Source organism: Hemiscyllium ocellatum, chromosome 4 (assembly GCF_020745735.1).
Source record: "Hemiscyllium ocellatum isolate sHemOce1 chromosome 4, sHemOce1.pat.X.cur, whole genome shotgun sequence".
In the NCBI taxonomy this organism is placed as follows: domain Eukaryota; kingdom Metazoa; phylum Chordata; class Chondrichthyes; order Orectolobiformes; family Hemiscylliidae; genus Hemiscyllium; species Hemiscyllium ocellatum.
Window position 1 is genome coordinate 82,115,788 of NC_083404.1, and position 15,591 is coordinate 82,131,378.

Sequence of the window (15,591 nt, forward strand, 5' to 3'; positions counted from 1 at the left end):
TTTTTAAAAATTTTTTTTCATTTCTTCCTCACACTACCGCCTAGTGCTTCTTTTTCCCCCAGCACCCATGTTGTGTGTGTGCAGATGTGAGACACAGTGAAAGACACAAGGTGCACAAATCTTTATTCAGTTTCCACCACCAGGGAAAAAAGAAACACCCAAGTGGCCACTGACAAGCAATGCCCTTCACAACAAAGGGCAATGTTGCGTGATCAAACAGTGAAGGAGAGGGCAGGGATTAAATCAAAATTGAATTGGACAAGGAAATAATACACTCCACTCCCTGCGGTACCCACCTCTCCCTGAACAGCTCAAGGGTGTTGGTGGACACCGCGTGCTCCCTCTCCAGAGACACCCAGGCTCTAACATAACAGTGGAACAGGCGCAGGCAGTTGGCCCTAATGACCCTGCATTGATGATTTAATCAACCTGCTCAGACACATTATGAAATACATCTGGAACAGGTGGGACTTCTGGCCCAGAGGTAGGGACACTATCACTATAGCACAAGGTCCTTTGCTTTCACAAACTTATCAATCTCACACCAGGTCTGGCAAGCTAGATACAGGTTCTGTTGATTTGAAAATATATTACTGGATTGCTTAGCAACAATTTGACATAGAGACTCCAGGACCACTGTTTCATGAAGTTAGCACACTGGCACTTTCTCAGACTGCATGTTGCATGCCAGGCTATGCAATAGCTGCAAGCCACTTGATCTACACTCTAATTACTTTTTAAAAAAATTGTTTGTGGGCTATGGGCATTGCTGGTGAGAACAGCATTTGTCCATTGCGGTTAGCTGAGAGGGCAGTTAAGACCATGTTGCTGTGCATCTGGGAATCACAACAAGAATCTTGAATGGTGGCAATAGGATCAAGGTTGATGGCAGCCATGAGTTCCATCATTGCTGACAGCCATTTGTGCCATTGAGGAGATTTACAGGCCTGTTTTCCTTATAACAATGAACTGAATTTTTGAAAATATAAGGAGCTGCACAAATTCAAGCAGGATGAGGCATCAACTCCCCAGCATGATCCGTAAGAGAATACAAGGCAGAATTATGTGAGTGCATTTCCATGTCAGCTGTGTGCTTGTGTCATTGGTACATAGGCACAATTTTACATGTGAACGGTAAGGATAATTGCCCTTGATTTGCATAAAGCTGCACGTTCATGGTGTGACAGCCCTTACTATTCATGAATAAAACTAACTGGGGCTAGGAACATTTCGATGCCGTTAATTCTAAACTACACTTGTGAGAATAGCACCGCATGATGTAAGTGGAAGATTCTTTCAGCTGACTGCTTCTCAGATATAAACACCACAGTAATGACCTACATAATGCAAATATGCACTGAAATCTGGATGTTGTGGTTTGAACTTCCTACATTTACCTGAAAGGAAGCTGCATGTCAACATGGGCTCCAACTTTACTGACTATCATTCCTATACAGGAAGTATAACTCCATGTGGAAGTGTGGCACTGGTCCAAATGTGAGAATCTGGCATTATCCATACATAAAGATGTTTAAGAGGAGTTTCTCAGGTGCACTTAACAGACAACAGGATCCGACTGAGAGAGGTCTCACCATGTCTGCACTCTCTTTAAAGAGCTGATACTGTTTAGGATAAGAAATGGAATGGCTGCAGGCAGAATAGGATGTATACTGCCTGTCATTTTTAGATTCTTTGATGGAGGGCATGTGTCATTAACAAAGCTAGCATTTGCTTTCGATGAACTAAGCCATTTCAAAGGACATTTCACTATCAATCACATTGCTGTGAATGTGGAGTCAGATATGTAGACTAGATCAAGCAGGGCTGACAGAATTCCTTCTCTGAAGGACACTCATTTCAGGTAACTTTTAATATAAATTAAAAAAAAACGTTTTGTGATTTACGTATGAAAGAACTGAAACCAACATGGTCATTCTTAAAGATGATAGACTTAACAAATAATCCAGGTCTTCTTCAATATATAATTTCGGTTACCACATCACACTGTAAACTTTTGCAATAAATTCTGTGTCTTACAATCTCATTCTCCACAACCACCTGATGAAGGAGCAGTGCTCCGAAAGTTAGTGCTTCCAAATAAACCTGTTGGTCTATAACCTGGTGTTGTGTGATTTTTAACTTTGTACACCCCAATCCAACACCGGCATCTCCAAATCATATTTCAGGTGGATTATTGTGATCGTCTATGCTAGTTTCATGGTCATCATTACTCAGACCAGATTTAAAATCCAATTTTTAAAAGATTTAAATTCCATTAGCTGCAATGTTGGGATTACAACCCACCTACATGATCTCTGGGATTACTAGCCTAGTGACATTGCTATTACCATTACCCCATTCCCTCTCCTCTCACATGCATTGCTTCCACTTGTTTACAGATTACAACTGTTGCTCACTATTAGTTCCTAAAGCTAGTGCTTTAGGAAATTCCTTTCTTAGGTATATCCTGAGATTCACCTTCTTGGAAAGATGCAAGTAAGGAAGTAAAGGGTCCATACAGATGTCCATAACTCCATGCAAATGATCTCATCGACAGATTTATTACCAAAGTCAGAAATTCAGTATTGCTTTATATTCCTCATGTTCTCTATGTCTGACAAGATCAAACATCAGAGGAGAAAGTGAGGACTGCAGATGCTGGAGATCAGAGCTGAAAAATGTGTTGCTGGAAAAGCACAGCAGGTCAGGCAGCGTCCAAGGAGCAGGAGAATCGATGTTTCGTGCATAAGCCCTTCTTCAGGAAAGCAGCAGCCCTTCAGGAAGAAGGGCTTATGCCCGAAAAGTCGATTCTCCTGCTCCTTGGATTCTGCCTGACCTGCTGCGCTTTTCCAGCAACACATTTTTCAGCAAACATCAGAGGAACAGTTATTTGATAAGACAAGCAAGAATAGCTATTTGCTTTATTAATAAAGACACAACATGGGGGAGAACTACCTCTCTTACCACATTTATTTTCTATAGCTGATGGATTGCATTATGAAATCTTATTCTCATTCATCTGACATGTATCTATTTGAAAGTTTTCCATACAGTATAAAGATAAAAATGGAAAGGAAACTCAAGGTGCACAGCATGTAGCAGCCAAGTATCATGCATTTTATGTTGCTGCCCATCGATATAATTCCCTCGTGCAGCCGGCAAGCTCTATCAATTGCGAGGTGATCTTTTCTTGCCACTAAGAAATAAGAGAACCACAAATACTCTAGAAGACCCACAAAACTGATTTCTAGATTCAGAGGACCGAGTTGGGTGGAAGTATTGTATAGTGTCCTTCAGGACCATTGATTTGACTTGTCAACTGCCTGAAGAAACTGACCATAATATGGATGATTCATGCTGCAACATTTACAAAAAGGGCCGGATATCGGCATTAGACCTCTAAATTGCCAAAATAAATATATTTCAGGGGTATCTACAAAGATTCCTTAGTCAAATGGCAGGCAGTAAAATTCAAATACAGAATGATTGTGTCCATTCTAGGTATCTATTGAACTTTCTTTTCCAATTGTAAAATGAGTATAGTATAATTTATGTTCAAACCTAAAAAAGTACCTATTCATCCACAAATATAGGCAAATATTTCAGAGGATGAGCTGATGAATCTAGGCATTGGAATTTTAAGTTCAGGATGTCTGGTTGGCAAATGTTTATGGCTGGGCCTCACTTTAAATTAAACCAGCAAAGCTGGTAACCTAGATGGTGGTTGTTGGGTTTGAACGTTGCAAGTTGGGACAAGATGGCTAGGTACAGGACAGTTGAAAGAAGAAAGAACTTGGGAGAGATTTCGGAGTGCATATGTCAGGCAACCTGGAATGGGAGAAGCATCAAATTATTTTATGTGGTGTCTGCAAGAACACTCTTGCCTCTCCTGATGCTAGAAAAATAAGTATGTTGAACAGCTGCTACTTCTGACATGACAGTTTTTACTGGATGGTCTCCATGGCAACACTTTGCCCAGGAGGCCAGAAAGATTGTTTTGCTGATCTATGTGCCATCTAGGACCCAACGAGCATAAAATCATGAGCTATTGCCTACGTCAGGTGCTTCCCTGCCCCACCCTTAGCATCCCCTCACTTTCCAGCCTTCTAGTTTAAACAGAACTAAAGATATGAGAGCTAGCTAATTGCTTTAACTCCTGTGCCACACAATCTCGACTGAACAGAGTTAGAAAAACCTCCATAGCAAGTTTGCTGCTCACGGAAGGATAAAGAAAACTGGCAAGGATTTCCATTTTCAGCTGAAATATTGTGATCAGATTTCTTAAATAATGTCACATCTGCCATGGTAAAAGGTGAATTTTCTGAAGCGGTCATCAGGTTTTTAGTTTTTTTTGCAAACATGTTTTTTGGAAACATAAACAGTGAATCACAGGTGCTTGAGTCATGGAAATTCTCGTCCCCTTTGGCACCTTCTGAGATCAAAATATTATGTGCCAGGCTTACAGGCCTCTTGGCACTTCTCCACCCATTTCAAGCCAGGAGCTCCATAATAGGCAAGTTATTATTTCAACCACCCACCCCCCACCACTAGACCAGTCTGCCAAATGCCAGAAGGTGGCTCTTTACCTCACTGAACACTCTTTTCCAGCTTGTTTGGGCCAGAGAGGAAGTCCTGTCTCACTGGCTGACGAAGACCTTCCATCAGAGCCACGCAGCCTCGACCAGGTTCACACACAAGGTTAGTGCCCCAAGTAGGAATAAAAGAAACAGGACTCAGTTGAATTAACAGATGGATGATCTCCCTTATTGCACAAGGCTAAGTTCCAATGTTGCAACGTCACCCTCATAGCACCATCATTCAGTCCGACACTGTCACTTTATAGCCACATCACACAGGTATGCTGCCCTCAACATCTCACGCATAATGTGCACTGAAGGGCTCACAATACATATATTGACAAACTTCTAAAGCCTTTGGGCACCTATTTACTTACTGGGGAGAGATAACCACATTAAGTGCATATTAAGAACAGATGACCCTCTGTTTTTCTCATTACAGGATAAACAGAGAGTGCTCAGACTGGTGGAGAGCTTGTCATCTCAACTCCACTGAAGGAGATGCAATTCAGCTGGGGAGTGGGGTCAAGACCAGGCCTGCATTGACAGAAAGATCGGTATTGGAGGAGAACCAGTGAGAAACCTTGCCATCTGATTTCTTCAGAAATGCAGCCATGATCACACATTCACCCACATAAGGGTTTGTGCTTCTTCACCAACTAATTAGGATGGGCGATGGCCTAAACGTACAATTACTAGACTATTATTCCAAAGACCCAGGTAATGCTCTGTAGACTTAGGTTTGAATCCTGCCATGGAGAAATCTGAAATCAATAAAAATCTGGAATTAATAATGAGCACTGAACCACTACCAATTGTTGGTAAATCCCATCTGGTTCACTAATGTCTTTTAGAGAAGGCAACTTTTATCCTTACTTAGTCTAGCTAACATATGACTTTAGACCCACAGCAATGTGGTTGACTCTTAGTCTGGGGAGCTCATCACTGACACTTGTTTGCAGCCAGTGAAGTCCCCGAAGCTCAAATGATGGTTGGGGTCAGGTACCTTCTCAGCACCAGACAGAAGAAGTTGCTCTTCACTTGGCCATATAATATATGGTCAGCCTACAGAGACAGATATGAGAACATCAGGCATGGATGGCGAAGGCCCTCACTAAACTGGAAGGAAATATAGTGGGGTTTGACCATCTTTTGTCATTTGTGGTGGTTGACTTGGAGATCCAGATCTGGTAGAAAGCTTAGTGATCATTGGATTTGTACTTAATCCTTTACTACCTTTTCCTAACTCTGCATGCTCAGCATCATTAGCCAGATGACAGAGATCAGCAAGCTTTTTACTCCAGGTGTCTTCCCAAGGAGAGAAAGTGGTATCAGCATTCACTTACAGAAAGCAGGAGTGACAGACAGCTACCCAAGAACTTAATTTCAGGATATTTCCGAGGTGCTCTGAAAGGGCTACAGTCCCTAATGTCATAATGGCAAAAGCATTGATGAGCTATGCTCCAGTACACGTCACACCCTAAGCCAAGCTATTCCAGTACAGCTACAATATTGGCATCACCACAACAATATTGAACATTTTCCAGGTAAGCCCTGTACACAAAAGACAGGACAAATCCAACTGAGCCCAAAGACTGCCCTATCAATCTGTTCTTGATCATCAACAAGATAATGAAAAAATGTCATCAACAGTGCTATCAAGCAGCTCTGCAAAAGAATAACTTGCTCCCTGATGCTCAGTTTAGGTTTTACCATCGCCATTCAGCTCCTGCCCTGTTTACAGCCTTAGATCAAACTGGCCATGGACCTCTGCAAAACTAGAATCAATGGAAATGCAGCAAGGATATTCTTTATTATGAGAGGAATTGAACATAAAAGTAAGGATTTTAGCTTAGTTATCCAAGTAAACAGTTATGGACCCAGTGGACTGCCCTCTCATTAGGCCGAGTGAAACAACTGGGGAGAAGGTGTCACACTGCCTCAGGCAAGGGGAAAGGTTAATGAGGTGGGATTGTTCATGGTAATCACAGCTGGTGTGGGAATTGAATGCATGCTGTTGGATATTATCCTATCACAAACTAGCTGTCCAGCCAACCAGGAATCCACGTGTTGTGGTGCAGAAGGAGGCCATTAGGCCCATTATGTCTGCAAAATTCTCTAACAAGCATCCTGACTTAGTGGCATTCTCCTGGATTTTCTCCACACTTCTGTACATTTTAAAATTAAATAATCATCTAATACCTTTTCAAATGTCTCAAATTCATGGAGTTATGACATGGAGTAGCAGGCATTCACCTGCATAATGCGCTGCCAGTGATCACTCATGAGCTGCTGTTGAGACAAAGAAATCCCTTCCATTTCCTGAATGTATCCTAAGGAAGAGCTCATGTGGTCACATTTGTCCTTTACTGTGTAGTTTGATACTACATTAGGAGTTTGGGTTTGGGACAGACTGGTTAAGTTGAAGATAAAGTCATGATTTTCTGCAGGATTAGACTTTGAAGCAACACTGTTTATTATGCATTAATAATAAATACTGAAATACATGGTAATCCTAGATATACCAGGGCTCTGATTTATAGGGCATGATTTTACCAGGTATTGAATGATTTGGGCACTAATGACAAAGTTGAGAAAATTCCTGAGATTGACAGTGAGAACTTGTTGACATCGAGAGCATAAAGGCCCATTTTCAAAGCAAGTGTTGAACGTGAGACAAAAGTCTTGCTAGTGAGAGGTGAGGGGCATTTTTGCAAATTAATGTGTAATTATTAATTAATCTCTCCTTGTTGACATGCAGTTTCCCATTCCACCACTCATTGGATAAAAACTAGATGCTGACATTTTCCAATATGAAGGTCAGAGCAGTTACCTGGCAACCCCACTTCACTTCTTGCCCCACTGGACCTTCATCTTAGAGCTCACCCGCTTTGTGCTTGGATACTCACAGCATCCTTGGCTTACCTTGCCCTGTGTTCCCTTTTTGTTCTTGCCCCTTAGCAAAGCAGTACTTAAGTCTTTCCTTGTCATTTAACACAGACTCAAAGACAGGCAGCTCGTTATGGATGTCAGAAGTAATCAGTCAAGTGATGAACATATTGCTGTACAACACCATACAATGTCAATTTCATACCTCCACACATGTCAGCAACATATGCAGCAAAGAACTGCATGCGCATAAATGTCCCAAAGTCAAAGAGGAGTTTTACACCTTTCACTCAGGGGGTCCAAGCACATTCCATTGTAGGCATCATTTGACATCAGTCCACAGCATTCAACATATTAGGTTCTCCATGTATTGGAGAACATGGTCATGAACACCTTGGCATCAATGGGAAGACAGTATAGCACAACGATTGGCATGACTAAGATTTGGTGCCGGGGATCAGAGGTAATGTTGAGAGATGAAAATTTAATTTGAAATGATGTGTGGAATTGGTCAGAGGTTCAGTACTGACAGACTTAATAGTGGAATGACGAGAACAAAGGAACACAGAGGTTCGGGGTTGGGGTTTCTTGATGACCAGACTGAGCCTAGTACTCACAGGCCAAGTGTGACCTGCACAGTCTTCCAGAATCATTTCTGCGTGTCATACAGCCTGCAGTATTTGGGAAATCTTAAACACTCCTGGCAGTCTGGGTGACAATATCTTCAGGAAGTGTCATCCATTTGATCAGCTTGAGCATTGGGGTTTTGAGCCTGAACACCAGCTGGAGGCACAATAGTGCATCCACCAATGACGTAGATTGCATTTTTTTTATGTAAGAGAGTGAATGGGTAACCATCAGTCAGAAGAATGGTAGCAGGCAGCTAGTTAGAAAACCCAGATCTTACTCTATGTCGGAAAATGGTTAAGAATAACATTGGAAGTTCAACCACAGCTCCGTTGCGCAAATGGAATGGTACACTGAGGTAAATGAAAATAACTGATGATTGCAACAGTCATCTGTCTGGTTGTCTGACACTGCCAGTTGCCAATTCAAGGCATGGCAGAGCAAGCATGGATGTAAAGGACACGCTAGTAACCAGGTGAATGTATACCAAGAAAGCAAGGGAACAGTCTTGGTAGACAACTTGGTAAAGGCCATATAATGGGATCTTTTCTCTGTGCAGTACCTGTGGAGTGACAAAAACTATGGTGAAAGGATTGAAGAAAACCTTTGACAAGGTGCCGTATGTGAGGCTGCTGAATAAGATAAGGTCCCATGGTGTTAGGGCACGTTAGGGCAAGATGTTGACACGGATAGAGGATTGGCTGACTGGCAGAATGCAGAGTGGGGATAATGAGGTATTTTTTAGGTTGGCAGCTGGTGACTAGTGGAATTCTGCAGTGGTCAGTGTTGGAACCACAACTATTCACATTACAATGATCTTGATGAAGGAATTGAGGACATTGTTGCTAAGTTTGCAGATGATCCGTAGCTGTTGGAAGGATAGATAGTGTTGAGGAGGTGGGGAGGCTACAGGCTCGGACAGGTTAGGAGAGTCGACAAAGAAATGGCAAATGGAATACAATGTGGGATAGGCTTTGGAAATCTGAAGCACAAAGAGACTTAGCAGTCTTTGTTCAGCATTCTCTTAAGGTTAATATGCAGGTTCAATTGACAGTTAGGAAGGTAAATGCAATGTTTGCATTCCTTTTGAGAAGACTAGAATACACCAACAGAGTTGCACTGGTGAAGCTATATAAGGTTCTGATCAGACTGCATTTGGCAAATTGTGAGGAATATAAGGAAGGATATGCTGGAGTTGAAGGTGCTCCAGAGGAGGTTCACAAGAATGATTACAAGAATTAATGGTTTGTCATAAGGAGTGGTTGAGGACTCTGGATCTGTACTTGATGGAGTTTACATGAGGGGGGAATCTCATTGAAACCTACAGAACACTGAGAACATGCAGCCCTCTGCTCCCTTCTCTCCAACCCCAACCTTACTATTAAAACCTCTGATTAGGGGGCAGGGCACAGCGGTAGTTTGGTGAACTGACTTCTACATTACTGGGGCCAGACACCAACTCTCTTGACACCTCCTACTGTCAATGACCTCACATCAGCTCAACAAGCCATCATCTCCCAGACCAGCAACAACCTCACCACTTCAGGAGATCTCCCATCCACAGCTCCAACCTGATAGTTCCCCAACTCCACACTGCTCATTTCTATCTCCTACCAAAAATCCATAAACCCACTGCCCTGGTTGACCTATTGTCTTTGTCTGCTCATGCTTCACTGAGCTCAATACCTCCTACCTTCGTTCTTTTGCATTTGGTCCAGAAACTCCCCACCGACATTTGAAACATAACTCATGCCTTCCACCTCTTCCAAAACTTTCAGTTCCCCAGTCGCCAACACCTCATCTTCACCATGGACATACAGTCCCTTTACACCTGTAGCCCACACATGGAGGGCCTAAAAGCCCTCCACTTCTTCCTTTTCTGTGGGTGAAACCAGTCTCCCTCCATTGACACCCTCATTCGCCTGGTAGAATATGGATAATAAAGAACATGAAAGCCTGGGAAGGGTTAAAGCATGAAGACCACTGGCAATCTGTGGTCTGTGGAAGGCAACATGGGAAAAGAATAGTGGAATATTTTTACACCAATTAGCAGAGTAAGGTTAAGACTGAAAGGTCACTATGGTGAGATGAGATAACACAAGTAATAAAGCAAGTTTCTCTGTTAAGTGTTATTATGACAGGATTGGGACAATAAATATTTGGGACATGACATTAAAATATCTAATTAATAGTTAGTAGAGTCAGCTTGAGACAAGAGACTATTGTAATAGATGGAATAGTTAAATATCTATCATGACAAGTTAATCTGAAATTGAAGATCACTGTAGCACAGTTAGCAATAAATATCTAACCATGACATTACAATAACATTAAGTAAAATGTACAACTAAAGAGATAATGAGAACTAACATCACTGGTTTATTGTGTAGCTAGAGTGAGGTACTTTGATTTACATGCTGATAAGCTAACAGGAACACGATAAAAAAAGATATAAAAATCCATGGACCCTGAGGTTCGGGGGCATTCGAGAATCTGCTTTCTCAGTGTCACGGTTTTTTGTTTGCAAATAAAAGACATACTTCTTGAAGAACTCTCTGTGTCTTCTGGTGATTCTCTATATTTTCTCCACACAAGAACTGGTCCTCATCCTTGACAATTTTTCATTTGATTCCTTCCATCTCCTACAAACCAAAGTAGCAGCCATGGGCACCTGCATGGGCCTGAGCTATGCCTGCCTCTTTGTAGAATTTGTGTAACAGTCCCTCTTCTCCCTCACTGGCACCATTCCTCAGCTCTTTCTCCTTTACATTGATGACTGCATCGGTGCTACCTTATGCTCCCGTGAGGATATCGAGCAGTTCATCAATTTTGACAATACCTCTCCCCACCTTCAAATTCACCTGGCTATTTCTGACACCTCTATCCTCTTCTTTGACCTCTCCGTCTTCATCTCCAGAAACCAACTAACCACTGATATCCATTTCAAACCCACTGACTCCCAAGTACTTCAACTACACCTCCTCTCCCTGACTCTTCTGCAAAAATGCTATCCCATACTCCTCCTCCACATCTGCTCCCATTATGAGGGTCTCCATTGCAGAACATCCCAGCTATCCTACTTTAGGGATCTTTGTTTCACCACCTCAGTAATTAAGGCCGCCTTCAACCACATCTCCTCCATCTCCTGCACTTCTGCCTGTAAATACCTCCCCCCAATAAGGATAGAGTCCCCTTCATCTTCACATACAACCCCGCCAACTTCCAAATTCAACACATCATCCTCCAACATTTCCGCCACCTATAATCTGAAAACCACCATCAAAAAGTTAGTTCCTTCCCCATTCCTGTCTGCTTTCCACAGGGACCACTCACTCCGTGACTCCCTCAACTCTACATTCCTCACCAACTTCTCCACCACAGCCAGTGCCTTCCCCTGCAACTGCAAGAGGTGCAACATCTGCCCCTACACCTCCCTTCTCACCCCTGTCTGAGGCCCTAAACAATCGTTCCAGATCTGACAGAGATTCACCTGCAGATCATTTAACCTCATCTATTGCATCCATCGAGCCCATGCCTAGCCCATCCCTCCTTGTCTTCCTGACCCTGTTCTAATCTGTCCATCTTCCCACTCACTTATCTGCTCCACTCTTCCCACTATCCAATCACAATAACCCTTTACCCCCTGCATCCACCTATCACCATCCCACCTACCCTTTCTCCTCCCCCTTCTGATGAAGGGCTTTGGACCAAAACATTGACTTTCCTGCTGCTTGGATGCTGTCTGACCTGCTGTGCTCTTCCAGCTTCCACTTTACTGTCTCCTAGAATACTGCAAAGCCTGGATAGAGTGGAGAAGATGTTTCCACAAGTTGGAGAGACAAGGGCCTGAAGGCAAAACCGCAGAGTGAAGTGACAACTCTTCAGAACTGAGATGAGAAAGAATTTCCTCAGCCAGAGGATAGTGAATCTGTGGAAGTCAATGCTGCAGAAGGCTGTGTACAAAAAGTCATTGAGTGTCTTTAAGGCAGAGATATGTAAGATCTTGATTAGTAAAGGGATCAATGGTTATGGAGAGAAGTCAGGAGAATGAAGTTGAGAAATGTATCAGCCATGATTGAATGTTGGAGGAGACTCAATCGGCCAAATGGTCTAATTCTCCTCCTATATTTTACGGTTTTATGTTGTGGCTGATGCTGGTGGATCATGCCATACTCTCCAGTTTGCTCAAGGATCTCCTGGAGCAGGTAGCAAACTGAATGACCCAAGAATCTACTCTGATTTCTATGTTGCGTTTTCTTGATGGCTAGTTTGCATGGTGAGTTTGACAAGTTGGGCTGTTAACAAGAAGTTTAACCTATTTTCTTATCAACCTGTTCAGATGTTATTACACATCTCTGAAGTAGGTGAAACTTGAACCCAAGGCACCAGGCTGAAAAGTAGGGATAATACCACTGTACCATGTTTAATAAGCAATAAGGAGTGTCAACAGGAAACTTGCTGCTCCCTTTCAAGACAGGTGTTCTGAAAAATTTTGAACAACTTTTCCTCTCACTACAGAAGATTAATTGAGCAAATGATTGCTTGGTACATGTTTTAAGCAGCAAAAATACAGAAAACACATACACAATAATTTTTTTAAAAAGTTTATGACAAAGTGGAATGTCATTTTATGTGACTGGAAAACAGAAAGATAACAGACAATGCAAAATGTGGTTCCCTGAATTTACAACAAAATAAACACTTTGTTTAGTTATGAAAACTGAATTGGCTACTTGTTCTGTTAGTCACTGTTAGGCAATACATGTTAAGTAATAGAAATGCATCCAGAAGAAAATATATTGCCTCTTTAGAGGACTTTGTAAACCATTTCTGAATTTGTGTCACCTGACTCAATTTATCTTTTCTTTGGTAAACAGAACAGAAAAAAGAAGTTGCAACAAAATGATTATTTTAGTAAACATCATATTGTTGCATGATATTTTAAATCATATTTATCAATATAGATAATGTCTGGATCAATGAGATACCATGAATACAATATTATATTAAAGGAAAACATTTGCTTATGTAATGACAAACACAGTGAACAAATGACTGAAATATAAAAGATGGCAGAGATACCAGTTAATTATTATGAAAGACATCAAAAGCTGAGAACTATACTTGAACCACTTTTGTTTATTCCTTCAACATGGCCATAATGTATGAATAAAATCAAAGATTATATAATTATACATATAGTCATAAAATGTTAATGCAGTATAAGTGACTAATTAGTCCATTGTGCCAATCCTGTCCCTCTGAAACAATTACCCACTTATTCCCATTGGTTTATTCTTTCCTATGCGCTTTAAAGCTTTTCTTGAAATTAACTTAATTTTAAATGTTAGGAATGTAAGCTGATAGATTTATTTTTTAAACCAGAAATTTGATCACTTGCATTAATTTTGGTAGTGAGAGTGGTTCCAGTTATGTAGTTCAACTTCATTTCTTTCCAAGTTATGGAATGGATGCAGAAATATCCAGTTGCAATTGTACAATTTACAGGCTTTAAAATCAATGATTTATTCACAACATTTATTAGAACCCTATTTGTAAATTTTTCAATTAAAAGAAGTTTGTACAATTGTTGGAAGAAAAAGCATCTAAAATTAAAACTTACGCGGCACAATAGTTGTAGCATTTGGTTTGAAAAAGATGCTTAAAGTTTGAACCTGTGCCTTAACTAACATTCACATTTATGGTTTCTTTCACTGAAGGCATTGCGAGACTGGGATGCTACATAGAATATTCTGAAACAAGATGTATTTCCAATAATTAAAGGCAGCACAGTGGCTAGCAGTGCTGCCTCATAGCACCAGGGACCTGGGTTCAATTCCACCCTTGGCCTACTGTGTGGTGTTTGCACATTCTCCCTGTGTGTACGTTGGTCTCCGCCCACAGTCTGAAGATGTGCAGGTTGGTTAGATTGGCCATGCTAAATTACCCTGTAGTGTCCAGGAATGTGTAGGTGAGATGCATTATCCATGAGAAATGCAGGGTTACAGGTATAAGGTTGAGGGATGGGTCTAGTGGGATGCTCTTTAGTGGGTTGGTATGGACTTGTTGGGCCAAATAATGGCCTTTTTCCAAACTGGAGGGAATTCTACTATATTCTAATTCAGCCATTTTTGCACTAAAATTGTTTGAATTGTCTAATAATTTGAATTAAGCAAAATAACAAAACTGATAGTGGGAAGAAATGTGAAGTAGGTCTAGCAATAGCAATGGGCAACAATGACTTGAAAACCAAATGGAATTTTACTCTAAAATAATTTGAAATGGTTCATATTGAAAATTTAAAAATACATTTTAACATACACAATAATCAATTCTTGTTATATTAATGCTGACTGCTGTGTTAACTGGTTCTGCACTTGTATAAGTCTAATAATATTCATAATTGTTAGCAATCAATGCTTACTGTCATGTTTATGGTTCAGAGTTTTACAAACACTCTTGAAATCATATTCAATAAACATTTATGAAAGTTAAGTAAAATACATTGCTAAAAACTTAACCATGGCTTTTTCACACCAAAACAAGAAAACAACATAAACAAATCCCCATTAATACCCATTTCATAGTGCCTTTTGTTTTCTTTATACAAGAGACAGAGTCCTGAGGATAATTAATGATCTTTTACTAAAGGCATTTGAGGGAACAAATCGACCTGGTTTTATGAATCTAACACAATGGACCCAATAATTATGATCTGGCAACGATTTAGTCGACTAGATAATCATTCATACATGCAATCTCTCAGGCAATGATGAATACAAACTCATGCATTAAATCTGATCATGAGAAACAGAGATAGAATAGCTTGCAAAACTACTTCAATTGCCATGGACACTTACCAGGCTTTAGATTATTTACGTTAAATCCAGCAAAACCATTTCTATACTCTAAGCATATTGCATTGGAGGGTGTTAAGACAATGTAGCATTCATCAACATTGGCAAAGTACTGAGATGTTTGTTAATTTATTCAGTTCTTTCCATCTTGCAAGGTCCTGCAGCAGCTTTTACTCTTGATCGGGGGAACAGATACCATTGCTAGCAGGATACATGCAAACAAATAGTATCCAGGTGAGAAAAATGCATGATGGGCTTCAGGTGACAACTATCTGCTGCACATTATTTCTTGGGTATGCAGTGGATCATCAAAAATGTATGTCAAAAAATACAATTTTTCAGGCATTTCCTCCCTAAATGCATGTTACATGTTAAACTATGTTACAGTAGTGATTCCTATCATTTGATTGGGATGCATTAAGTTACTGGATCAAGTTTACTTATTCTACCTGAGTCTAGGTATAAAAATTGGTTTGCTTTCTGATCAAAATTCCATACTCAGTTTAAATTTGTTTAACTTGTAGTAAAAACAAGACAATGGAGCTAGTAAATTATAGAACTCTTGATTTGCTGGTAAGTGCTGATACATGGATCAAGAAGGTGCTAAACCTCATCCCAGATCAGTATCCTGTCAAGTGGCA